Genomic DNA, 26,523 nt, shown 5'->3' with positions numbered 1-26,523 from the left:
TAGAACTGATATATTAGCTGCACGGACGACTTGTCCACAAGTACACACACTGAGGACACTGGCACGCCTAGGGTGGGAGGTCTACTGGGGAGAGGGTGGGGGTTAAGTTCTTGTGGGGGGGTTTGGTTCTTCGTACAGTTTTATTTACGGCACACTGCCTCCTAGCCTACACACTCGAGGGTTCCGTAGACTCTACGTCTCAATCTAAACAAGGCTGCTGGGGGCGCACACATTATGGCCACACTGTATGACATCAGGGTGTGACTGTTATGGTCACTCTTCGGTCATTAAGGTGCTATGCATTTAAGTGCTTAACCCTTGTCGCCGCCAGGCCTCCGGGATGCTGGCATACAGGCTGTGTACACACTAATTGATTTGAAGTGCTGCGATGATGTGGTCTCAGGGTTGTGGGCTGTATAAGCTGTGTGCCGAGTACATGTGCAATAAAGTATAAAGTTAATAAAAAAAAAAACAAATTCTGACACTACAGTAAGTGTATCAGACATATAAGTATTACAAAATAAATATACAAGGGATCACAAAAAATTCCTTAATTTGACGTCAACAAAGTATCATTAAAAAGTTTTATAATGGACAGGAGGCATAAAGTACTCCGGAATCCCACCTGATCCCCGCGGGAGGGACTTTATTCTTTATGATAGGCATCTGTGGGGTGTTCACTCCGTCCACCACCCCCTTTCACCCCTACTGTTCTCTCCACATAAAATGGAACGTTGAAAGGCTGAGCCTCCCACGGCTATATTGCAATGTCCGTGTCAACATTTCTCATCCAGTGGAGGCCAGAGAGAGAATGCGGCTCGCTGAACGTGAACTAAGTGTGCCCTTTGAAAAGCATCTCTGATTTCCGGGTTTGACAGAAACACCCACAAAGGCCGACACAGAAAAGAGCCAGCATTTATGCTCACTGTTTTACAGATGTGCATTCACTAATTGTGAGAAACAGGAAACTGGGGACTTTTTCAAAGTAAAAAACTATGGGGCATCATAATTATCAATAAGGCGATCATAGAAACCACTCGCTACAGCGCTTTGAAACTGGTAAGAAATGCTACATAAAAATATAATAATAATAATCGCAATTGTTTCTTTTCTTAGTCGTATTATGATCTTTAATTTTGTTGATATCTGTAGGCCATGGCACTTTTTAGCGAATAAGCGCTCCCTGTGCCATAAAATTGCTGTTAATTGTAGAATAATTAAATTTGCATTTTTATTTCACAGAATGATACTGTGATATAAAATGTCAGACATTTGAATTTAATTCTTAGTAATTGTGTACACTTTTCCATCATAACGTTCGTGGAGTCCACCTGCAGGATACAGTCTGTCAGATACAAATAGAATCTTTTGAGTTGGATTACCAAGTCACAAACGTGAACCCTACAAATCCAACAAGCATTTGCAATGCAAAAGGTCTCGCATTATTAAAGTTTGAGCTATTGGTGTTGCATTATTTAGCAATGCCAATAGCTCAAACTTTAATAATGTGAGACCTATTGCGTTGCAAATGCTTGTTGAAAGAAAGGGGTGCGTACAGAGGAACAGGCAGGGAGTGGATGTAGGTTGATGGGGAGCCTGGGTGACAGAAGAGAGGGGGAGAGAACCGAGATGGGCAGGGAGTCCTCGGGGCTTTGGGCGCTAGAGAAGGCTGGCTGGCAGGACACCAGTGCAGTGGGCAGTAAGTGTAGGGCGATCGGTGGAGAAAAGAGCAGGGGGAGCCTTCGGGGTCCGCATAGCGGGCTGGTGGAGGTGGGAGTCAGCACGGGGGCGTAATGGATCTTGACTTCGGGGAGAGAGGTAGGGAGACCCTCTGGGGGGGGGCTGCTGGGCACAGCGAGGGTGTCGGGCAGTGTGGAGAACGCGGAGGAGGCATGGGGTGGGGGATAGTGACGGAAGACCGGCAGACATGCCAGGTGGAGAGAGAGAGAGGGGAGAGAGAGAGGGTGGGTGATAATCAGAAGTACTATACGTGGATAGAATTTACTCTGGAGATTTGAAAACTGGGGAGGCGAAGGAAGGGGTGCAGGGCGGAGCAAGAAGAGACAGGAAGGACAGTCATGAATGCAGGCTGACGGTCCTGATGCAGGATTTATATAAACTCTGCCAGAAAGAATCTGAAAACAGGGAAACTGATAGAAAAGCATTTGTGGCTCAGTTTGATCGTCACTGACAGACTGCTTTGTAAATAGCTTAGAGGGTTAAGGCGCCTGTTGCACAGATCTAGTCTAGCTGCAGTAAGCTTCAGGGCACTGTACTGGGAAGGTAAGTCTGTTGGTTAATGGACTTGCTCTGGTACCACGTTGGAAACCTCATGAAGCAGCTCAGAGTGTTGATGTGCCTGCTGCGGGGATCATCTTGTGACCTGCAGGTGACACGTGCCAGTTATGGTGAAATAGCTCAATGGGTGAAGCGCTCCGTGCAGACAGCGGCACGTCACTTGTAAAACGTCATCCGGGTTTAAGTGCACTTCTCGTTCTTTAAAGGCTCGTGAAGTGTTGTCTTTTATGAAGGACCGCCCCCAAAACAAGAATATCTTGTGTGTGATGTGATTGTGAACAGTGTTTTACTGCAGATCTGCACATATATACCCCGGCCCAGTGTGTGGTGTGATCACAGCCCATCTCTCCCCCGCAGAAGGCACCATCACCCTAGACTTCTTTGCTCTCGTCGTGAACCGAAGGGGTTGCTGACTGTCCTTTAGATGAGGCGTTACTGTGTGATCATTGGTTGGGTAAAGACCCTTCACTTCCTTCTCCTCAGCATGCTCTTGAAGTAACTGCGTCTGTGTGCACACACCACACCAGGGACAGGATGTTCAAGGTCCACTGGCTCGCCTCTTCACCTCGGATGTTAGTGGTCAGTGTGGAGGGAGAGGAGAGACCGTAGAGCTCTCCGTGTCCACACATAAAGGTGAGTGTTCGAGGCATGTGGGCTGCTGAATTCATATCTGTGCATAGTCCGCCACCTAGTGTTGGGTCCGGATGATTGCACATTGTTGTCCTGGAAGAGTCTTCGAAGTATCACGAGATAGGTGGCTCCTCCCCTGGACTACAGTGCGCATGGGCATCGCCTCCATCCCCAGATTGTTTTTTTCCGCCATTGGGTTCGGATGTGTTTCGGTTCCCTCTATCGGAACCGATAGTTGTTCTACTTTTTACTCAAGACCAAAAGGTCTTTAGGCTGGGCGTCGGTATAGTTGCGTACGGGTTTCTTACTGACTCTCAGCTCCGATCTCTTACTGCCCTTCCACGTGCTTTCGACGCGGACGGGCCTACACTACACCCTTTGCTATGGAGCGGACTCCATTCAAGAAGTGTCCGCTGTGTCACTCTAAATATTCACACCTCGACGTGCACCCCGTGTGCAATACATGCTTGTCACCGGATCACCGAGAAGACACCTGCATGGCGTGTTCGAAATTTAGAAGTAAGAAGACTTTAAAGATTCGCCGGGCTAATCGGCTCCAGGCTCAATTGTCGGCTTCGGCACCCCCACCTGATGACATCTTCCAGGAATCTGTCGAGGGAGAAGACGACGTACAAGGGTCGGACTCTGGCCCCGCGTCCGAGGAAGAGACCTACGACGCGGGTGAGGAGGCCTACGACGAAGTCTCCGACGAGGTAGGGGACGACGAACTGGCTTGTGCCACGATGGGAGATAGCTCGGAGGAAGAGCATCCCCAACCAGACTCCGGGGTTACTCCCCGTCATACGGCCCAGGTCGAGGGATCGCCTTCGGGCCTTACCCAAGATCTAACTATGAGTCCTACGTCCCCGCCTCCGGGCCCGGTCACGGACATTTCTAAGAAGAAACCGAAAGTGAAGCCAACTGGTCTCGCACCCTCGGATGCGAAACCGAAACTGAAAGTGGCGTTGGTGAAGAAGGTTCTGGAGGCGTCAACTTCCACGAAACCCAAAATGGCCGACTTGAAGAGCCACGCCAAAATGGCCGACCTGAATAGCCACGCCAAAATGGCCGACCCGAAGCCCTCTGGGTCGGCGCCGAAGGTGAAGGCCTCCGACGCGGCTGCGTCGGCGCCGAAAGGGGTCGTGGACCCGAAGACGGCTTCGAAGAAGCGTCACGCCGACGGTGCGCCTAGCCATGGGGCGTCGGCCCCGAAGAAGAGGCCTACCGGCGATCGGGCTCTCGGAGACGAGGAGTCGCTCGAGCCGGTTCAGCCCTCAGCATCCCTTACAAGGAAGGTGGGGGAATCCTTACAGCGGATCCGACAGTCCACTGTGGTTCCCGATCAGGACACTGTAGTGCCTAGACCCACGCCGAAGCCTGCTAAAGAACAAACGTCCATTCGTTTTACCCTTCCACCCAAGTCGGCGCCGAAGGCCTTCGCGCCTAAACAGGGCGGACACTCACAGGAGGTATTGACGCCAAAAGCTGCCTTGGTGGTGTCGAAGCTTCGGCTCCAGCCGCTTGCGGTGGAGGAACGTCGTGAGGTGATCATCGACGCCAACACCGGAAAATTGTCGCTCCTCAAACGAAAGATTACGTCGGAGCCGGCCTTGGAACCTTTTAAGATTCCACTCACGAACAAGAGGTACTCTGCGGACTCTTCGGCTCTGATGGAACCTCTGTCTCCACAGGCCCTGGAACACTCGCCGACCCATTCCCCCGCGCCTGATGTGGACGAGGAAGATGCCGAGTACACCTATCCTGCGTACTCGGATCCGGAAGAGGAGCATGTGCCCTGGACAGCAGGAAGCGACGCGGACGACCCGCAGTCGGGTCAGGACACTCAATTTTTCGCCGCCAAGACGTCCCCGACAGAGGACTCGGCGGCCTTCAATGCCTTAATAGAGAGAGCTGCAGCGAACCATGACGTCGAACTGCACTCGGACCCCGTGGATGCGGACTTCTTAGTCGACACCTTCTCGGTAGCCGAAAAGCAAGTCAAGACACTACCGATGCTTAAAGGGGTGCTGAAGCATGCACAGGAGGTATTCAAGGAGCCCACCCGGGCGCGGGTGGTCAATCCTCGCATCGACAGGAAATATAAAGCGGCGCCCACGGATCCCACGTATATTAAGGGACACTTGCCATTGGACTCCCTGGTGGTTTCCAACGCTCGAAAGAGGGCGAATTCGCAGACTACTGGTGACGCTCCTCCCCCAGACAAAGAGTCCAAGATCTTTGAGGCATCAGGCAAACGCATTGCTGCACAGGCAGCGAACATCTGGAGGATCTCTAACACCCAAGCCCTGCTTGCACGTTATGATAGGGCCCATTATGACACATTAGAGGCCATCCTGCAACACTTGCCTGACCAATACAAGGAGGCGGGGGAGATGCTCATTCAGGAGGGTAAACTCATTACAAATGCATCCATCAAATGTGCCCTAGATGTGGCAGACACTGCCTCCAGGGCTATCAATACAAGTGTGTTACTTAGACGCCATGCCTGGCTTCGAATCTCGGGGTTCAAACCCGACATACAAACCACAATATTGGGTCAAACAGTGAATCCTGACCATCTGTTCGGCCCTGAGGTGGATGCCTCCCTAGAAAGATGAAAAAAGATACCGAAACTGCCAAGTCTATGGGGGCTTTACAAAGTCAGCAGTTTCGGGGTGGTTCCTTTCGCCGCTCCAATTCAAGAGGCACCTCAAGGGGCCAGGCATCCCAGTCCACACAATACTACAAGGGTAACACCCAGTCCTCGTATAACAACAACAAGGGCAGGGGTGGCTACAGAGGCAATAATATCAAAGGCAGGGGACGTGGAAACAATGCCTCCAGGTCCACCACCACCAACAAGCAGTGACGTCTTGTCACTTCCCCCCGATCACACGACACCTGTCGGGGGGAGACTCCAGCAGTTCCTGCCGGCGTGGAGGTCCATCACCACGGACAGGTGGGTGAGGTCTCTTATCCAGTACGGGTACTGTCTAGAACTTACGTCCATTCCACCGGACATACCGCCAAGAAGCCGTGCTATGTCCGACGAGCACTTGACCTTGTTGCAGCAAGAAGTTCTAGTCATGCTGCAAAAAGGGGCGATAGAGCTCGTTCCATTGCAAGAGCGGGGAACGGGGGTTTACTCCCTGTATTTTCTGATCCCCAAAAAGGACGGATCACTCAGGCCGATCCTGGACCTCAGGCCCCTGAACTGGTACATCAACTCGGAGCACTTCCATATGCTCACATTGCAGCAGGTGCTTCCCCTGCTTCAACAGGGGGACTTCCTAGCAACGCTGGATCTGAAGGATGCCTATTTTCATATTCCCCTGCATCCTTCCCACAGAAAGTATCTCAGATTCACGATCTTAGACCAGCATTACCAGTTCAGAGTCCTGCCGTTCGGGGTCACCACGGCACCGAGAGTATTTACGAAATGCCTAGCGACTGTGGCGGCGCATCTCCGTCGCCAGCACGTCCATGTCTTTCCATACCTAGACGACTGGCTTATTCAGGCAAAGACGGAACAGCAGTGCGTAGACCACGTGTCACGCACCATTCACCTCCTGCACGATCTGGGATTCTCTCTGAACTACCCAAAGTCCCATCTCCAGCCCGCCCACGTGCGACAGTATCTGGGCGCGACAATCGACACTCTGGCAGCCACTGCGCAGCCGAGTTCAGTGAGAATCTCCAGTATCCAGGCGCTGATCCAACGATTCAGACCCCAACACTCGCTTCCAGCGAAGGTGTTCATGCAGTTGATAGGCATGATGGCCTCCTGCATCTCCATTGTCCCGCACGCGAGACTACATATGCGTCCGCTTCAGGAGTGCCTGGCACGTCAGTGGACTCAGGCTCATGGGCAACTGACAGACCTAGTGTTGGTGAGCGGTCGGGCGTACAACTCTCTGCATTGGTGGAATCCACAAAACCTTTGCAAGGGCCGACCATTCCAAGAGCCTGTCCCACAGATCATCCTGACGACGGACGCCTCTCTCCAGGGATGGGGAGCGCATGTACTCCACTACACTGTGCAGGGACTATGGACACTTCAGCAAAGGAAGATGCACATCAATGTGTTGGAACTGATGGCAATCTTCATCGCCTTAAAGGCGTTCAAAGTACATCTGTGCAACAAGGTCGTGTTGATCCGGACGGACAACATGACGGCCATGTACTACATCCAGAAGCCGGGAGGTACACACTATCCACAGCTGTCTCATCTGGCTCAGAGCATGTGGAAGTGGGCCATTCAGAGGAACATCTTCCTCATGGCAGAGCATCTCCCGGGCAAGGACAATCAAATGGCGGATCTGCTCAGCAGGCACAGCCATCAGATGCACGAGTGGGAGATACATCCATCAGTACTCCAACCGTACTTCCAAAGGTGGGGTCATCCAGAGATAGACCTGTTCGCCACAAAGGAGAACGCAAAATGCCAAAGCTTCGCCGCCAGATTCCCACACCCCCAATCACAGGGCAATGCGATGTGGATGAACTGGTCAGGCAGATTTGCGTACGCTTTTCCCCCAGCACCTCTGATACCGCTGGTGGCACGCAAGCTCAGGCAACACTCGATGACGCTCATCCTGGTTGCTCCAACGTGGGCTCGCCAACCATGGTACACCACGTTTCTGGAACTCTCCGTGGTACCGCATCAAAGGCTTCATCTCACTCCCAGCCTTCTGACGCAGAGCCATGGCGACATTCAGCACCCAGATCCGCAACAGCTCAACCTGGCGATCTGGCTCCTGAAGTCCTAGAGTTTGGCTACCTCAATCTTCCGCCCGATTGCATGGACATCATTCGGGAGGCAAGGAAGCCCACTACTAGAGCTTGTTATGCGGCTAAATGGAAGAGGTTTGTCATCTACTGCGTGGACCACAGCATTGACCCGCTAGACGCTTCCATTCAAAACATCATATGTTACCTCTTTCACCTGTATCGTAGTAATCTAGCTTACTCTTCCATCCGCATTCACCTGTCGGCTATGGCAGCATACCTCCAGAATAGGCAGCACCTGTCACTCTTTAAGGTCCCTGCTATCAAGGCTTTTCTGGAAGGACTCAAAAGGGTCATTCCACCAAGGACTCCACCAGCTCCAGAATGGAACCTCAATGTGGTTCTTACAAGGCTGATGGGTCCTCCCTTTGAGCCACTGCACTCTTGTGAGCTCCAGTTTTTAACTTGGAAGGTTGCGTTCTTAGTAGCAATCACATCGCTACGGAGGGTTAGCGAACTGCAGGCGCTCACCATCCAAGAACCTTTCTTCCAGGTACATGCTAACAGGGTGGTGCTCCGCACTAACCCTAAGTTCTTACCCAAAGTGGTCTCACAGTTTCACATAAACCAAACAATTGAATTGCCGGTGTTTTTCCAAAACCCAGAGACGCTGGCGGAGCGTATGCTCCACACCCTTGATGTGAAAAGGGCCTTGATGTACTATGTGGACAGGACAAAAGATTTCCGCAAAACCAAACAACTTTTTGTTGCTTTTGCCACACAACACAAGGGAAATGCAATCTCCAAAGCGGGGATCGCTAGATGGATAGTAAAGTGCATTCAGATCTGTTACGCTAAAGCTAAGCACACTCTCACTATCCCACCGAGGGCCCACTCCACTAGGAAGTTGGGGGCCTCTATGGCTTTCTTAGGTAACATTCCCTTAGAAAACATCTGTAGAGCAGCCACATGGTCTACCACTCATACTTTCACTAAGCACTACTGTGTAGACGTGCATTCCAAACAACAGGCAGCTGTTGGTCAGGCTGTTCTAAAAACGCTTTTTCAGACTACTGCAGCTGGCACGGGCGGCCGCCGTTAATGGAGGGACTGCTATGTATTCTATGCACAGATATGAATTCAGCAGCCCACATGCCTCGAACTGCAAATGCTACTTACCAGTATGCATCTGTTCTTGGCATGTAGGGCTGCTGACATTCATATCGCCCACCCTCCTCCCCGGCGCCTGTAGCAGCTGCAGTATGTATTCATATACACACATATGCTCATAGCATGGTCATCACTCACTTTCTTCACTCCATCTCTGCCAATGGCTAAAAACAATCTGGGGATGGAGGCGATGCCCATGCGCACTGTAGTCCAGGGGAGGAGCCACCTATCTCTTGATACTTCGAAGACTCTTCCAGGACAACAATGTGCAATCATCCGGACCCAACACTAGGTGGCGGACTATGCACAGATATGAATGTCAGCAGCCCTACATGCCAAGAACAGATGCATACTGGTAAGTAGCATTTGCAATATCCCTTGTGGGCCAGGGTCAGGGGTCAGAGCCAGCTCACTTCCGGTGTCCTTCAGCCCCTCAGAGAGGACACATGGGCAAAACAATTCCACTCATCGCAACTACGTGGAAACGGCGCAGCTGTCATTGTACTTCTCGCGCATTGCTGGGTTTCACCGAGTTTATCTGATCACTGTTTCATCACAGCCCACAAAACGTTCACCTGCCAAAGAAGTATTTTTTTTCCAGTTACAATTATGACACGTCTTTTTTTCAGCTTAACTAAATTGCGAAGGTCTCAGAAAAAAAAGTAAACGTAAACGGTAACTAGACGTTCGCCATGCACATGTAGTATATTAGACATTATTGTGAACTCTTCACCATGATGCTGAGCTGGAGCCAGACAGACAAGAAAACAGACTTTTAATCCTCCGCTCTTAATACCCAACCAGCACTTCCTGAACCTCCGACACATCAGGAGTGGCGACGGCGGCAAGCATGCGAGTGGTGCAGCGAGCCATGTGTTCTGCATTATCGTGCACCCGTCTGTGCACGATAATGCAAACCACATATTATCCTGTGCGGGTAACAGACACCAATAGGCCATTTGCGGAGCACCGCGCCCACCTTTGGCCTATTGCGTGGTCGGTGTCTGAAACACAAGCAGGCAAAAGCCAATCCCATCACAAATGAGAAAAAGCACACACACGATCATGTGCAATTTCCAGGTACATTTTTAAACCCCCTACAAAAGGACTCTTGCTTCGTGAGCCCTAAAAACCTCTTCCCTCTGGTTCTCTCTCATAAGAGAGATGCAAGAGGAAAGAAAGATCAAAGAGATGAGATGGAGGGAATGAGCGAAAAGAAGCCGAAGGAGAGTTTGCAATTCTTGTCACAGCCTTATTCTTTCTTCCATGCTGACCTTGTGAAGAAAGTAGTCCTTCTCACCTTTACTGTAAATGAGACCAAGGGAATGAAAATAAACGATGTTCAAAAGACAGGAGGAGGTGTAGGCTGTCTAGGTTTGGTAGAGGAAATGTAGGGTTGGGAATGGCTACAGTCACAGACTTTCTTGCTGTAAATATTTTGATGTATTTCAATGCACCTGAAGGAGCGGGATATTGGGATCATTAGTGCAATAGCTATTCTCACATCACCAGTTTGAGTGTTATGAAGGATTTATGCTTCTATTTTATGGAATCCTGTGTTTTATTTTCTTTTACAACTGATTTGATTTTCAATGTATTGTAGACTGCATTTGGGATACAATCCTCTAATGTGACACAATGCCTCTTTTATACAAAATGTATCTTTCTTGGGCAAACCTGTAACATTTTGTGTTCTTGTGAATCTAACATTCCCTCTCTAAGGCACGCAACAAATTATAGACACGATTTTGGATTTTAAGAATTGAACATATGAATCCTTCACGAGCGCCAAATGAATAGGGCCATGACAAACTCCACCATGGGAAGCTATGCAGATTTGTAAATTAAAAGTATTTTTATTTTATTCCTAATCACTTAGCGAATTGAGGAAATTAAGCTGTAGAGAGGCCTGTGTGAAGCACAAAAAAAAAATATTCTTGCACTATCCTCACATATTGCATAGTAAACCTACACACATTTCCAGACCTCAAGTTGGTTTGTACCTTTTGGTTACTCTTGCCAAATGTCCTGCATGTCTTAGCTCTTGCAATCGACTTCTGTGGCATTTAGTACTTTACAAGTAATTATATAGGTAAAAAGACGGGTCTTTGTCCATGAGATGCACTGTTCTATGTCGGAATCCCTTTTTAGTGGTCTTAAAGGTCACACTGGCTTTGGGAAGGGGTGGCAAGGAAATAATTTCCTAAGGTGCCATGCAGGTTTAGGAAAGAGACAGGTAAGGATAAGTGACCCAGAAGAAGATGCAGGAGCCCCCCATGGAAATATTAAAATGGTAGCAAATAATTAAAATGCGGATAATTGGTGGGGAAACTGGAGCAAGGATATAGGCCACGCCGGTCCCTCAACTAGAGCCTCTGAAGGGCATGGGGAGGATGGCTGGCTAGACTACTTTGAATAGGTAAAGGGTACACCACATAGCATTAGACTAGCCTCCTGGAATATAAATGGCCTTGGAGATGGAGCCAAACAAAAAACATAAGGGAATTAGGAGAAAATACAGAGATTATGTGTATCCAGGAGACTTGGCTATGAGGCAAGACCCCGACATTCGACTGCTTCTCCCAGCTAAACCGATTAGCAAAGAAACATAGATTTGGCCGCCCAGCCGTGGGAATAAGGACTCTGGTGTCAACTAAAATAGTGAAGAAGGTGACTGAAAGAACTGTAAAGTGTAAATGGTTGCTTGCTTGTAGGATAATGCTATCTGATTTTGCAAAGATTAACATAATGCTTATAAATGTATATATGCAATGGGATACCACAGAGGATTATACAGCAGAAATGGGGTACTTTAAAGAAGACATGGATATTATTTGTGAAAAGTATGGCATGGATTTGATTATGTCAATGGGCGATTTTAATCCTAAATTACACCCCAAGAAAGTAGGTTGCTGGTTTCAAGAAATATTAGAGGCCAACGATATAACACAAGCAACCTTCCCAGAATGTATAACAACTGTTAAGGACATTCAGTTGGGAAACTTCTTGGGAACTAAAAACCTCTTTTGCCTAAATGGAAGATCCTCCTAGATTGCCCAGCAAAGAAAACGTTTAAGTTAGGTAGGTTTCCAAAACTGTCAATTGATTATGTTTTCACGACCCCCTGGAGCATCCAACTAATTAAAGGGTTTAGGGTTTCAATTAAAGAAGGGAGTGACCATAACATACTAGTTCCGGAGCTCCCTGATGTACATTTGAACCCCCGTACCCAAGTCATTGAACAACAGGTGGAATACCGCAGGCGATGTACAACTAGGTTAACAGAAGAATATGTGGCCAGGCTAGTAAAGTTACAACAGAATTTAGAACTGGGCACAGTAAGTGGCCAGGGTTTAGATTGGTACGTGGGAAAAATCGAGGAAGTGGTCCAAACCCTTGGTGATGGATTGAGAAACGGTAAAAAAAATGATAGATTGAACCATTCAAAGCCGGAGATACAAGGACGGTGGTTCACAAAGGAATGTCTGGAAAAGAAGAAAGAAGTGAGGAGAATGGCACGTCGCCAATTCATAAAGGGCAGGCAGGGTAGTGGAAATGCCCTCGTGACTCTAAAAAGAGAATATAATATGTTAATTAGGAGGGCAAAAAGAGAATATAAAGAAGGCTGTTGGTTAAAATTACTTGAGGCAATTGAGGCAAGAAACCTAGGCCAGTTCTGGAAACTAGTTCATTCGGCAGCGGATCACCAGATGGCCGTAATGAACTGTGTAGTGGAAGAAGCAGCCTGGGAGGAATATCTGCAGGACTTGTATAGCCCCGGGAGAAACCGAGAAGAGAATCAGCACCCAGATTGGAGCGGTCTGGTAGCAGATATAAAACACGTCTTTTCGGTCCCTGAAGTGAAAAGCACGACAAGAGCAGCGGGCCCAGATAACATCCCGTCCCTGATAATTAAAACCCAGACAGATTGGTGGGTGGAATTCTTTGCCAAAATGTTCGAGTTATTTTAGATACTGGGAGGTTCCCCAACAACTGGAGAGGGGCAATAATAAGGCCCATACACAAGAAAGGTGATATGCATACCCCAAAAAATTAATCTGTTAGATATTGAGGAGAAGATATTTGCAATAATAGTGTTAGGCAAACTAAAAAATTGGGTAGAACAGAATTCAATTGTCCCAGTAGAACAGGGGGGATTTAAAGAAGGGCACTCCACAGTGGACCATTGCTATGCCCAGAAGTCGATAGAACAAAAGGGGAAAATGTACTGTTGCTTCGTCGACTTCCAGGCGGCCTTTGATTTGGTGGACCGCAGGAACTTATGGGAGTGCTTGATTAAATATGAGATCCCTGTAGGCCTACTGGCAATTCTAAAAAGAATTGCACAGAGGAAACTGGGCCCAAGTAATTAAGGACACTCAAGGGGCACTGACAAAGAAAATAGCCATAGGAAATGGGCTAAGACTGGGTAAGGGAGCAAGATGGAGTCAGCGTAAGCCTGTGTACGCGGCCGCCACGCCACGCTAGCTACTGGACCCTCAGGTGATCGGCTACCTGCCCTGTACATCGGTGATGCTGGGATCCCAGGAGTATCGCGTGTATCGAGGGGATGAAAGTAACTGGGGAAAGATTTAAATCTAGATGGCCGATCACTTGAACTTATTGTCAAGCATACTTACTCTTTCTCAGGCGCCTGGTGTGGTTGGCGGCTGTGGCTTATGACTGACCACCATCATTCAGGCTTTGCCTGATTGCTCACACAAAGGGGGGGGGGAGGGGTGGGTAGGGTTACAGAAGGCACATACAGGTACTAACCATACGCATATACACCAAACTTTATTGACTAGTTTTGTTTTCTTTTCTCTTATGGAATTTAGATGGGCACTGCTATACCCTTTAGGTGGCTAGGCTAGAACCATTACGAATTGTCTGTCAATGTTTGTGGTTTGAACGATGCGTCTAAGAGACAAAAAGTGGCCATGGGCCTACGAACACTTGGGGGAAACTCCTTTGTGTCTACAGGAAACCCATGTAGAACAGTCCCAAATGGTAAACATCGTTTACAACGATGTTTTTACAACGTGGTACCTTTACCACGCGGCCGATACAACGCAAGTCGTTACCACGACTTGCGCTGGAGGGCGCTAAAGTATTAAAAATAGTTAATTTACTATCCTAACACCTTCCCTAGGGTCCACGGGGACTGGTGTTAGAATAGTAAATTATACTATTCGAAATCCGCGCCCCCAACGCAAGTCGTGGTAACGACTTGCGTTGTCACGGCTGCGTGGTAAGGGTATGCGTTGTGACGGTACGCGTTGTACCGTCATACATCCGTCCCAAATACATTTACTAAACACATTAGGGTTTAAAGTAGTGGGCGCTACCACGCAAGGAGCTAAGACAAAGGGGGTAGGAATCTTAACTGACAGAAAATTTGCTATCAGCAATACACGAACCAAATCAGATTCACTAGGAAGGTGGGCCATCTCTCAGATTCAACTCCCTAATAACATCTCTTTCACTCTCTGCTCACTATACGGGAGCAATGTTGATGATCCCGGGGCCATTAATCAAGTTTCCAGTGAATTAGCACACTGGCCCACACCGATAGTTCTATGCGGGGATTTTAACGTACACCTACCAAGCAATTGGGATGCCAATACAACCTAGAGATATAAAGGAAGGAAACCCCAAGTCTTTCAAGCTTTAACTAACCTCATTCAAACTCACGGACTGATAGATGGCTGGGCGAGCAAAAACCATTCACTACCTGGGCACACTTTTTACTCAGCCCCGCATCAAGTATTGGTTAGATTAGACTACTTCTTTGTTTCTGCATCATTGGCCGCCAGCTTCACTATAGACATTGCACCCCGTTTTATGTCCGACCATAACCCTATTATTCTTACCATAAGGGAGTTTGGGCAATCCAGAGAGGCTTCCAGATGGAGTTTTGAGGAAGCTTTATTATACGACCCTAGTTATATAAATCACATGCAAGGATGGATTCAGGTGTTCCTGGAGATAAACATTGGTTCCGCTTCCCAAATGACAGTCTGGGATACCCTAAAGGCAGGGATCAGAGGCGAGACCCTTAGGTTCTCTGTCCAAAAAAACAGAGCGGAAAAAACCCAGATCAAAGATCTCCAAGAAAAATAGAAATAAAGCTAACCCAAACAATCCACGCAGGGCTAGATTGTCAGCCAATCCAGCAAGAAGCAACTCTGGCTAGGGCAGAAATAGGGGCAGTGTTTGTGGGAAAAATTGTGGCTAAGTGGGCAGCGGCAAGGGAGAAGACGTACGAGTGTAGTGATAGCATTGGACATCATTTAGTTGTTAGGACGAGACAACAAACTACCTCTAGTGAAATCCACAAAATCAGACTTGCTACAGGCACAGAGGTCACTGATCCTAGCTGTATTCTGCATGAGTTTTAGGAGTTTTATGCTAGGCTATATAAGGAAGAAATCTGCTGCATGACCGATGCTCTAGACAGAGAGATTTTTGAAAATCTCAGCGAGATCGAACTAAGCAAACTTAGCCTAGAAGATAGCGAACTATTAGATCTTACTCCTACATGGGAAGAAATCCTGGATGCCCTCAATAGCCTCCCTGATGGGAAGGCTTCTGGCCCTGATGGCATCCCCGTTGAATTTTTAAAAATCTTTGCCAATCAAATCAAGGTCATATTCACAGAGGTACTCACATCCATCTTCAGCGGCGCCTCCCCTCCAGCCTCTTGGTCTAATGCCAGAATTTCTATCTTTCCAAAAAAGGATACATCTCCACTAGATATGAGTTCTTACAGACCAATAACTCTTATCAACTGTGATTCTAAAATATTTTCCAAGGTATTAGCCTCCAGAATATCCCGAGTAGTGGAACCCCTTGTCTCAAAATGGCAACATGGTTTTATACCTAAGGAAGGGACTACCGAACATGTCAGGAGAGTTATTACTCTGTTTGATGCTGCCCAAGTAGCCGGAGACCCGATGTCACTCCTATTACTTGATGCCGAAAAGGCCTTTGATCGGGTCTCTTGGCGATTCCTCTGGAAGGTAATGGACAGTATGGGGTTCTGAGGCAGGTTCATGCAGGCGACGCAGGCACTCTATCACAACCCAACTGCTAGTGTCGCCATAAATGGACAACTGACGGAGCCCTTTAAAATCTCACAAGGCACCAGGCAGGGCTGCCCCTGCTCCCCGTTACTGTTCGCTCTTTACCTAGATCCCCTTATCAAACAAATAGAGAAAAATTGCAACATTTCTCCAGTAACATACTTTCAAAACAGCTGTAAAATGTTGGCTTACGCTGACGATCTTGCCATTACCACTCCAGATCCTGCCAATTCCACACTGGCACTAGAAGGCGAGGCCCACAAATTCGGGAGATTATCTCGGTACGCCCTAAATAAGAACAAAACACAGATACTAGTAAATAGCAAAATCACTTGGGCTGACGCCAGAGTGGTACCAAAGGCTAAATACTTGGGCGTACTAGTTTCACCTAGACTGGAGGAAATAGTCGCAGTCAATCTGGCTCCCCTTGCTGTCCAGACGAAGAAGGCATTAAAACAAATCGATAACTTACATCTAACGTTGGTCGGCAGGTGCAGTGTCATTAAAATTACTTATTTTCCCAAACTACTTTATTTTTTTCGCTGCATTCTCCTTGAGTTTAGTAAAAAAGATCTACTTAAATTCCAACAAATTTTTACCCAATTCATTTGGGCATACGCTCAGCCCAGACGTGCACTAAAACATCTCACACTACCGAAAGACAGAGGGGGATGGGCTTTTCCTAACATCGCCCTCTACTACTGGGCGGCAGTCCTGCAATACAGTTCAGTTCTACTAAGAGAACCCACCTTTGGAGCTGAACCGTCTTTACCCTCACCTTTCCGGTCTCTGTTAGGGGAACAATACTGGGGCTGTCTAATCCGAGACACAGCTTATGGATATTACAATTGCGTTAAATTTAAGACGCTAATGAACTCTTATAACTTTTTCGCCATGTCCGGAGAATTTTTGGACTTGGTAGATACAACTTTTACTCCCCTATAACCAATAACAACAACTTACCTGCTATGTTTAGCTCATCCTATCTATCTGAATGGCATAGAGCAGGGATAATAAAACTAGGGGATCTTATAACAACCAGGGGGATTGAATCCTTTTCAACCTTACAGATCAGATTTAAACTAAAAAGTCAAGAATTATTTGAATACATGGCCATTTACGACTACCTATCTAGGAAAGTGGGAGGAGCCAACGGATTTGCCGAGGTTGAGCTTATGAACACTCTCCGGAATGTAACCACTGTTCGCATTGGAAGTATTTATCAAATAATAAATAACTTTATTCCCCCCCAAAGTATATTTTACAACTCCCTGCGGTTATCACAACATATCCTAATTTCTGCCAAACTCCAAGCACAACATTTTAAAACTATATTTTTTCTGTATATGACACCTAGCAAAATCATCAAAGGGGATATTGGAGAGGAACATTATGCCCACGCTGTTCTGAAGTAGGGGCAGACTCTATACACATATTTGCAACATGTCCAACTATCAACTCTACCCTACTCAGAATACAGAATTTACTCTGCGAAATAACTAACCAATCAATCCTCCTAAACCCTACGACCATTCTTTTGGGAACACAATCTTACTTTTTAAGAGTAAAGGAGGAAGGGCTGATTTTCGTTGCAATGGCAGTATGGAGGATATGTGTCTCCTCCAGCTGGCTAGATTCTGAGTCCCCCTCCTACGCACAATGGTTGGCTAGATTAGTCGCTACATACCATCTAGACAAATCTGTATATGCCAAGAAAGGACGAAGGAAAAGGAGGATGGGGCTTGAAATCTGAGGGGTATTCTCGAAATGGATTGATCGGCAAGGGGACCCAGAGACATAATAGGGTTACTAGAGACCTACAATACCTTTTTAGTTATAATCCTTTGTTACGATATTTTCTACCTCTGTCCTTTGTGTATGCTTATTTGTACCTGTACTACTGGCCTTTAATAGATGTGCAAGATGGGAGGAGGTTGGGGGGGTCTTGAATTTTCTTTCTTTTGTATCTTTGTTAAGACTCTGCTTTTGTGAAAAAACAATAAAAAAAGGAAATGGGCTAAGACAGGGCTGCGTCCTGGCCTCTCTCCTCTTAGCAGACCTACCAGCAGCACTGAAAGTAGAAAGAAGTGCAAGCCTCAGAATGAGCGGTAGTAAAGTAGCAAGCCTGCTTTATGCGGACGACCTAGGGATAATTGATCAGAAGGAGCTAGGGCTACAGAGAAAATTAAATGTTTTTAGAGACTACTGTGAGGCCAAACATTTAGTGGTAAATATGGACAAAACGAAGATTCTGTGCTTTGGTAAAAGGTCCAAAGTTTTAGCTGGTACCTAGGTCAAACAAAATTGGAAATTGTAAAGGAATATAAATACCTAGGCCTATGGTTTGAAAGCTCCTTAAAATGGGGTATAAACATGGAAGCCCAAAAAGCAAAAGCATAGTCTTCCATCAGTGGATTGAGAAAATTTTATAAAGACTATGGGGACATGTCACATTAACCAATGTTAAAAGCTTATGAAGCTATGATCCCGCCCCAAGTATTGGATGGGGTAGAAGTTCTTCATTTAAGTGGCAAAGGAGGGTGGGATAGGGAGGAAGGTAAGGCCCTAAAAATGCTATTGTCCCTACCTAATTCAGCCATGATTCAGGCAATTAGATTACAGACGGGAACAATAGAATGGAATAGTCGGGCCCAAATGGCTCTGGCAAGTTATAGGAAACTTCAATCCCAAGGGGGCGCACAGAAGGTTTCACATTGGTGCATTGAGGAAATCCGGCATAGCAGCCTAAAATGGGCAAAGGAAGCGAGAAGGAAAATAAAGGCGATAACTGGGAGTCTAAAGGTGAGAGCAAACCAGAATCCCTTAGACGTAGCTTTTACCAAGAGTTTACTTAGGGCCCAAGGTATGGAAGAATCAAGGAATCAGGACTTAAATACTTGAGAAAGAAAAAATCGGTCCAATGCATGTGATAAAAGCGTGGGAAAATGATGCTTGGTACCCGTATCTAGAAACTTTGCCAAACTACGGACTTAGATGTGAAATCTTGAGGATACGAATTGGCACTAACCCATGGCTAATGGAGGGTAATCTTAAAGGCAGAAATGCTATCTCCCGACGGATTATGCAAATGCGGGCTGGGGACCAATTGTGAAATATTGCACATATTGTTAGATTGCCTTATGGTTCTAGAGGTGAGAAAACTGTTTCTACGGCCTCTATTTGTAAAATACGGAATAAGGTCATGAGCTCAAGTCATTGCATTACTGATAGAAATGGAAAATCTGGATATCGCAATTGCACTAGGAAATTATGAGAGGTGCAAACTATTTTGATAGGGAAAAACTTAAGCAAGAACTGTCACTCATTTATCTTCAAACCCTGCCATTCAGTAGAAAAAGGCTTAAGACCGAGGGAACTTTAGACCAAATGGTTGTAATTAATTGCTGCTAAGGAATAATAATGTGGGTAAAGTACCTTTTAACCTTAGGATCTATGTAATTATAGTTTTATTAAGTTTTGAGTTTTTTTTAACATTTTAACCGAGTCTATAAAATTGGAAATATAGAGGTTGTTAGGGGCGATGGTAGATACGGTTTTACTACAGATGTATTAAGCAAAGCTGTCCGGAAAGCAACTGTGTGATTTTAAATGTTAATGTGTTCCTTCTTGTTATTGACTGGTATTGTATAGTTTTATATATTTATAAGATCTTGGAGTTTAAAGACTATGGTCTAAATAAATAGAGTTCTCTCTCCCACACAGGCTTTGTTGGTAGCTAACATTTTGACCCCAAAATGATTGTTTGGGGAAGATTACAGCTTCCTTTCCCATTATTTCTAGTGATCCTTTCAATTGGAGCTAACATATAGCTATTTCTTAGCACCATCCTTGTATGTTAAAGCCATGAAAGATTTCCAGTCTAATAAAAAAATATATATATTCCCTCCAAACCTGTTAGAAATAAGACCGCTCTAATCCGGATCAAATCAAAACACCAAATTTAATCCGGTAAGAACAGCCATTGTGACGCGTTTCTGCCAAGGCACCGGCCTTTCTCACACAAAATGTGTGCCTAGCATGCCATTATTCCTAACGGAGCAATTATAGGGTCCAACCTCTGAGATCAGGACAAAATCTGATATCTTGGCGTGTACTGCCTTCCAATATTTGTTTATGCATGGGCAGGACCATGTGAGGTGGAAAAAGAACCACTCTGAGTCCCCACAGCTCCAGCAATCCGTCAGCTCGGCTTTACCCATCCTCAATAGTATCCAGTCCATTTTTACCAAAGACCTATTTTATTAAGTGCTTATAGTCCAGAAAATGTAATTTATTCAGATTTCCTTCCTTTAGTAGGATGCAAATACCTCAGGAAGGTTATATTTCTTTCTATTGTATAGTACATCTGGCCTAATAGTTACCAGGGTTCTTGGCTGTCAACATGAATAGTGCTAAGGAGGTATATTACCAAAGTCAAGAAGCCAAATATAATTTGGAAAGACTTGTCGTGGTGGATTGTGATGGGCTGCAGGATGTTGGATAAGGGAAGTCTAAGATGGCTGTGTCCGTGGTCCGTGTAGGAAAGTCCTTGTGGAGGTTAAGCATTTTCCTCCACTACTGAAGGACTGATTAGTGGCCCATAGTGAGAGCCTCTTTGAGACCAGGAATGACATGAGACTGAATGGATCATGGACCAATAGCTGTGACAGAGTTGACAGTCTTGTTCTGGTTTGCTTATACCTACCATTATCGGATGTGTTGTTTACTTTAGGTATCTTGGTTGGAATCTCATGGTCCGATCCATGTTCCACAATTAGAAGTCTTGTGTGTAGAGGGTACATCATGTGAATGTCTTATTCATCTTACTGCATTGCTGTAGATTGATGCACATAGAATCTAAAGTTTTTTGTAGTACGCTGATGCTATTTGATGTGTAGGGTCTCTTTCCTGAGGCAGCTCTGTGTTAATGCATAAGATCTTTATTTCAATCCTTGGTTCTCTGGGAAAACAGTGGATGGATTTCAAAGCAGGACTTATAGGTATGTGATTTTTCAAATCACCCAAAGCTTTTGGATCTGTTCCTTGGGTACATCATGATGTTTCTGTATAATGTTGCTATTTTTATTTAGAGGTGCAAATGACTCGGAATTCTTGCAAAGTTCTTTTCATCTTATGGGGTTCTTAGTTTGATTAAGCAAGTATATTCCGTAGGTGTTCCAATTTCTCTTTGAGGCTGGGCATAGGTATACAAATGTAAACAATGCTCAATGGAGTGTGCAGTTTCCTTTTGCAAACAAGAAAATCAGATGAAATGCACACATATGATTACAGCAAATATGTTTTTTAGAAGAGCATAGTTTCATCTTTCGTCTAAAATACATTTACATTTGATAACTTTATTTCGGTCGACAGGCCATAAAAGTGCAGATAAAATACATACCCTACAGAACAATAAAACAAAAAATAACGGTCCAGTCATATATTAGACCTAAAAGTTGATTAAAATAGATGGTTATCAAAACGAATGGTATAAAATACATAAATAAACACAGTTATTATATAAAGCTTTTCCGTCTACGCCACATACCAAGTAGGAACCGTGATACAGCGAAAACAATAGGGGGGTGGGTATCATACCTTAAGACCCTGCACGCTTGGACACAATGCCTAAATCCTAGGTTCCTACATAGTGGAATCAACCAGCATTTCCTTATTGCTTGGTAGGCAGGGCAAAAAAACTGAACGTGGCGTACATCTTCTTGCTTGTAATTACATGCAGGGCTCGCAATATTCTCTGTGTTTGGCCCATTTAGAGGTAAATACCCTAAGTGGGAGGCTACCATGCCTAAGCTGGATATAGAGTTTCTTCGCAAGTGGAGGATAAATTACATGTAAGAATTCCTCCATTCTTGATTCGATTTTTACTTGAACTCTATTGTCAGTCTTCCCGCAGTAGTGGATCTTTGTAGAGCTACTAGATTCTGATACCTCAGATGGCGCAAGAGCTCTAGTTTGGTTATCCCTGAACAACTTACTTCAGGGTTCTCCCACAGCGCAGATAAGCCAATCCGATTACTGAGTGCCCTAATATGTAGAAGCCACGGAATGTTCTTACTTTTTAAAAGAGCCCAAACCTCTGTAAATTTCTCTCTATAGGAAACCAATTCAGGCACTGACCAAAGCCTCTTCCAATAAAGAATAGGCCGTGCTGCTACTAGCTCCTCCATTGATTCTAGCCCCAAATCCAATCGCAAGGGGATGAGCGGTGTACTTGCTGGTAAGCCTAGAGAATTCCTCATGAAGCCATGTTCTACCCTTGTGAGGTTAGATGTGCTATGATGGCCCCGTAATTCAGCTCCATACGTTGAAGCTGTTCTGGCCTGCAGTCTATAGAATTCAACGACGGGAGCTGCAGTTTTAAAATCCGAAATTCTGTGGACTTTACTAATACTTGGGATAACCTAAGGGCTGCCTTTGCTGTCTGAAAACCCCAGTCAAAGTTTTCCGTCAGAGTGATACCGAGGTAATCGGATGTCTTGACTCTTTCTAGAGGAATACAGTTCAAGAAAGGGTTAGGACTGGTCTGTTTCGGGGGATTAAAAATCATAAACTTAGTCTTATCCAAGTTTATCTCTAATCCACACGAAGCACAGAAGGCTGCAAAGCCATCCAGGGTGCGCTGAATGCCCATTGACGTTTCAGACCGCAGCAAAGTGTCGTCTGCAAACATCAGAGCGAGCACCCGCCCAGTAGCAAACCTTGGGGTATCATTATCTATTACACCAAGTAGGTGATCTACTAAGCCATTGATGTAAAGACAAAATAGCATTGGGGCCAGGACGCACCCCTGGCGTACCCCATTCATCACAGGAAAACGGGCCGATATATCACCATGTCTCCCGCACCTAACTTGGGCATCGTTTTTCATATGGAGTCTGATCACGATATTCAATAGGTAGGTCGGCAGACCCAACTCTGCTACAACTCTCCACAGCTTGTTCCTCGGCACTACATCAAAAGCTGCCCGCAGGTCAACAAAGATGAGGTAGAGACTGCCACTTTCCACTCTCACCGTTTTCCAGAATAGTACCTGGAGCCTAAATATTTGATCTAGAGTGGTAATGCCCGTCCTAAACCCGGCCTGGAATATAGTCAGAATCTCGTTTTCCTTGATCTACCCCTGGATTTTATCTAAAATTATCCTGCCCATCAGTTTTTGTGTGCTGTCTATCAGACTGATGGGCCTATAATTGGATGGGGTTAACGGACAACCTTTTTTGTGGATAGGGGCAATCTCTGCTCCAAGCCAGGTATCTTGCGGGTCCTTCCCCTTAAGTATTGCATTAAATAGAACAGCCAGGTACGGTGCCCAGATTTTTGGTTGAGACCGAAATAGACCCCCAGGCATCTTATCTAGACCAGGGCCTTGTTGGGTAGAAGTTTAAATATTGCGGACTCCACCTTCATAAGGGTAATGTCCTAGAGCCCATCCAGTTGGTGCTCATGCCTGGAGACCACGGCGTCCTGACCCGCTCAACATCCAAGGGCCCCGCCAATCGATACTCATGGCGGGGTCCTAGGGTAGCCAGCAGGGGGGTCTCTACAGCTTCCCCCAACATAAAATCCATCGACCCCTCCAATCTATGCTCATTGAGTGGTTCGAGGATAGGGAGCAAAGTGGTCTCTTCAGTAGAATTGGCATAAAGTGCTCCAAAGTGGGCTTCCCAAACTACAGATGCTATATTCGACATGGGTGCTGGTCCGCCCCCGCTCACCCCAGAGCTAAAATACAATTGGCCCGATTCTTGCACAAGGTCTGGTAGAAGCCAATTGAGAGACCACTGTAGAAGGCTCACTTCACATTTAGTTTTTTTCCAGTAAAGGCATTTATGAGTCTTAGCTCGTAAAAGAACCTTTGCAGCTCTGAACAAACAGAATTGAGCAGTTCCTCGATAAGACACTGCAATTTTTGTGGATGCAGTGCTGTACGCTATGAATTTGGTAGACATTTTAAAAGATGATGCATTCATCCAAGGCTAAGTTAGTATTGCTTGATTTATGTGATTGCAATGACCTGCATTGGTGACTGAGTCTGCATCTGATGATAACGCAGTAATAAAGAATGGTTAAGCTTTGTGGGGATTTATTTTGATCTGGTAAGGCTGTTTCCCTGTTGCACAAGCTGGACAAAACAAGCGTTGAAATCAATTCTGTTAAAAAATGTGATTCCCCGAACGAACTTGTGCCATTTTATTACACCGTGCTGAGTAATAACGAGGATCTTGGGAAAATGTTTGTATCAAGGATTTAGTGCAATTGAGTATCATACCAAATCAAAGGATGCACAGGATTTAAAAAAAGTTTTTTTTTGTTTAAATATCTTCTAACTTTCTGTTTTGAAAAATAGTCAGTTAAGCTCCTTCCAGTACCACATCCAAAAGCACACTTTGCGTTGAAACGCACTTTTACAAGGCAATCCCTCCTAAGCTAACAACTCTCCTACCAATCCAAACGTTTAGGTGCCGTTAATTTTAAATCCGCTGAATTTTAGAAAATAAATGCTTGGATGAAACTCAATTATTTTATATATCGCTATGCAATAGAACTGGTCTGTGCTCCTTTTTTGTTGCATTCATTTGTAGTATATTCTCGTGACGATTAAAAGACTGTAGTCACTGACCAAACCTGATTGTTGTTGGTTCCCTTTGCCCCTTTTGCTTTCTTGTGTCCCTTTTATTCTTGCATTTTATTCACAAGGTGAACAGGTGTGTGCCCTCTGATTCTGCAGAGTCTGTCTGCCTTCCACTCTGCCTTTGCAAAGTTGCATTTTTAACTTCAAAACGTTTTTTTTGTCTGGAAAGGCTATCTAGCGTTTTCTTTATTTGCCACTTCATTGCAACAATAATTGACAACACAATAGCTTACCATATACTGATTTATCACAATTTGATTGTGCTTTTCTCGCTACTGAAAATGGACATAAGGTCAATAAAATGCATGATGTCTCTTGCCAATTGAGATGATTAAATGGTACTAGACAAGGTATCTTAAATACCTCCTATTCCATTACCTACTAATTCCAAACATATGGACATTGTCAACTACAGCTCACATTCCACTTGCAGATACCACTAACACATGATTTTCTTGCCATGTATCAGTCTGTTTCCTCCGACAGTCATAGGCAACATACGCCATTGGCTCAAAGACTATCAGTGCCAAAGGTTCGTTTTTGTAAATAACATTGGCTTAGTGTTGGACAATATGATTTTGCTTGAAATCACCAGACCTGTCAGAGGTGGGGTGGGGGGTGGTATTGTTCTCGGTCATGCTGGATGGAGTGGGATTTTCACAGGAAGGATTTCTTTTTAAATATGGAGACCAGATGTTTTTTAAGACTATCAGATTGAAAGTCCTATTGGGTATGGCTCGCACATAGGCCAGAATCAAGCAATGAACTTGCTTACATTACTTTTCAAGTTTGGCTCCTCTGTGGGATTCTCCGAGACTCCGGACTGCCTGAAAGATAAATTGGCAGCCCCACTTAAAACAGCTGGGCTTTTGGTGTGGGGGGATCTAGCTGCTGAGGGCTCACTCCTTCCCTGGGCAGTGCTCAATGTGAAACTAGAGGAGGGTATGTCCAGGTTCAAATATTTGCAAATGCAGAGTTGGTCCCAGAGTCTGAAAAAAAACTATAGGTGAAGGGAATATCTTAGAGAAGCAACTGATATCAAGGCCGCTGGGTAGGAAAGAGGTGTCTTTCTTCTACTGGGCCATTGAGGAAGTCCTTGATGGGGATTTTAAATTAGCTGAAGAACTGTGGGCAGCTTCTATACCAGATGTAGATTGGGAAGATCTGTGGCAAACTTCCTTCAACACTTTGCAGTTGTAAAACCAGCTTGGTTTAGGAGGAATCCCTATTTCACTACAGAATGGGCTTATTTATCTCCCTCTAATAATAATAATAATAATAAATCATTTATAAAGTGCATGGCTGCACAAACTGTGTGTCCCCGCGCTAACTGCTAACTGAATCTGTCAGAGGGAGAAGGGGGGGGGGGGGGGGAGGAAGGAAATTATTGAGGGAAGAGGTGTGTTTTTAGTTTGGCTCTGAAAAGCGTTTCTGAGGGTTCCCCTCTAGACTTTCTAAAATAACAAAGGGCCCTCTGGCCAGCTGTAAGAAATGCGATTTGGTGAGTGCCTCAGACATCCACATGTTTAAAGATTACCTAGCTGTTTCTGAATTCTGGGAGAGGGTAGGGGCTACCATAGCTAATATCTTGGGGACCCCAGTCCATATTTCTCTTGGCCTGATTATTTTTGGTATTGCTAGAGGAACTACAGGTCCAGCCAGGGGGTTCTTATTTCATGCAATCCTGCTGACTAGATGAGAAATATGTAGGAGATGGGTAGAGGCTACAACCCCTACTTATTCAGACTGGTTGTCCTCCTTATATAAGCCCTCCAAAACTGATTTGGTCAGATTGCAGAACATTAGAAAGAAGGCACTATGGGACTGGTTGCTTAACTGGTCTCCTCATTAGTTTAGGGGTGATTCTAATTGAGTACTGTTGCTTTAGGGGTTTAAGTTGGTGTGTTATAACTTTCGAAAATACATTTTCTTTTCCTTTTTTCCCGATCCTATGATTAT

The 26,523-nt window shown here is 45.6% G+C and overlaps 1 protein-coding gene across 2 annotated transcripts in view; it reads left to right on the top strand.

Annotated features, from left to right (window-relative positions):
* MACO1 (macoilin 1) overlaps positions 1 to 26,523 on the top strand; it is a 328,965-nt gene that overhangs the window by 52,774 nt on the left and 249,668 nt on the right. The gene's annotated exons all lie outside the window — the stretch shown is intronic.

This window comes from Lissotriton vulgaris, chromosome 2_1 (genome assembly GCF_964263255.1).
Source record: "Lissotriton vulgaris chromosome 2_1, aLisVul1.2, whole genome shotgun sequence".
In the NCBI taxonomy this organism is placed as follows: Eukaryota; Metazoa; Chordata; class Amphibia; order Caudata; family Salamandridae; genus Lissotriton; species Lissotriton vulgaris.
The sequence above is the reverse complement of the archived record's forward strand: the minus strand, read 5'-3'. Positions and strand labels throughout refer to the sequence as shown.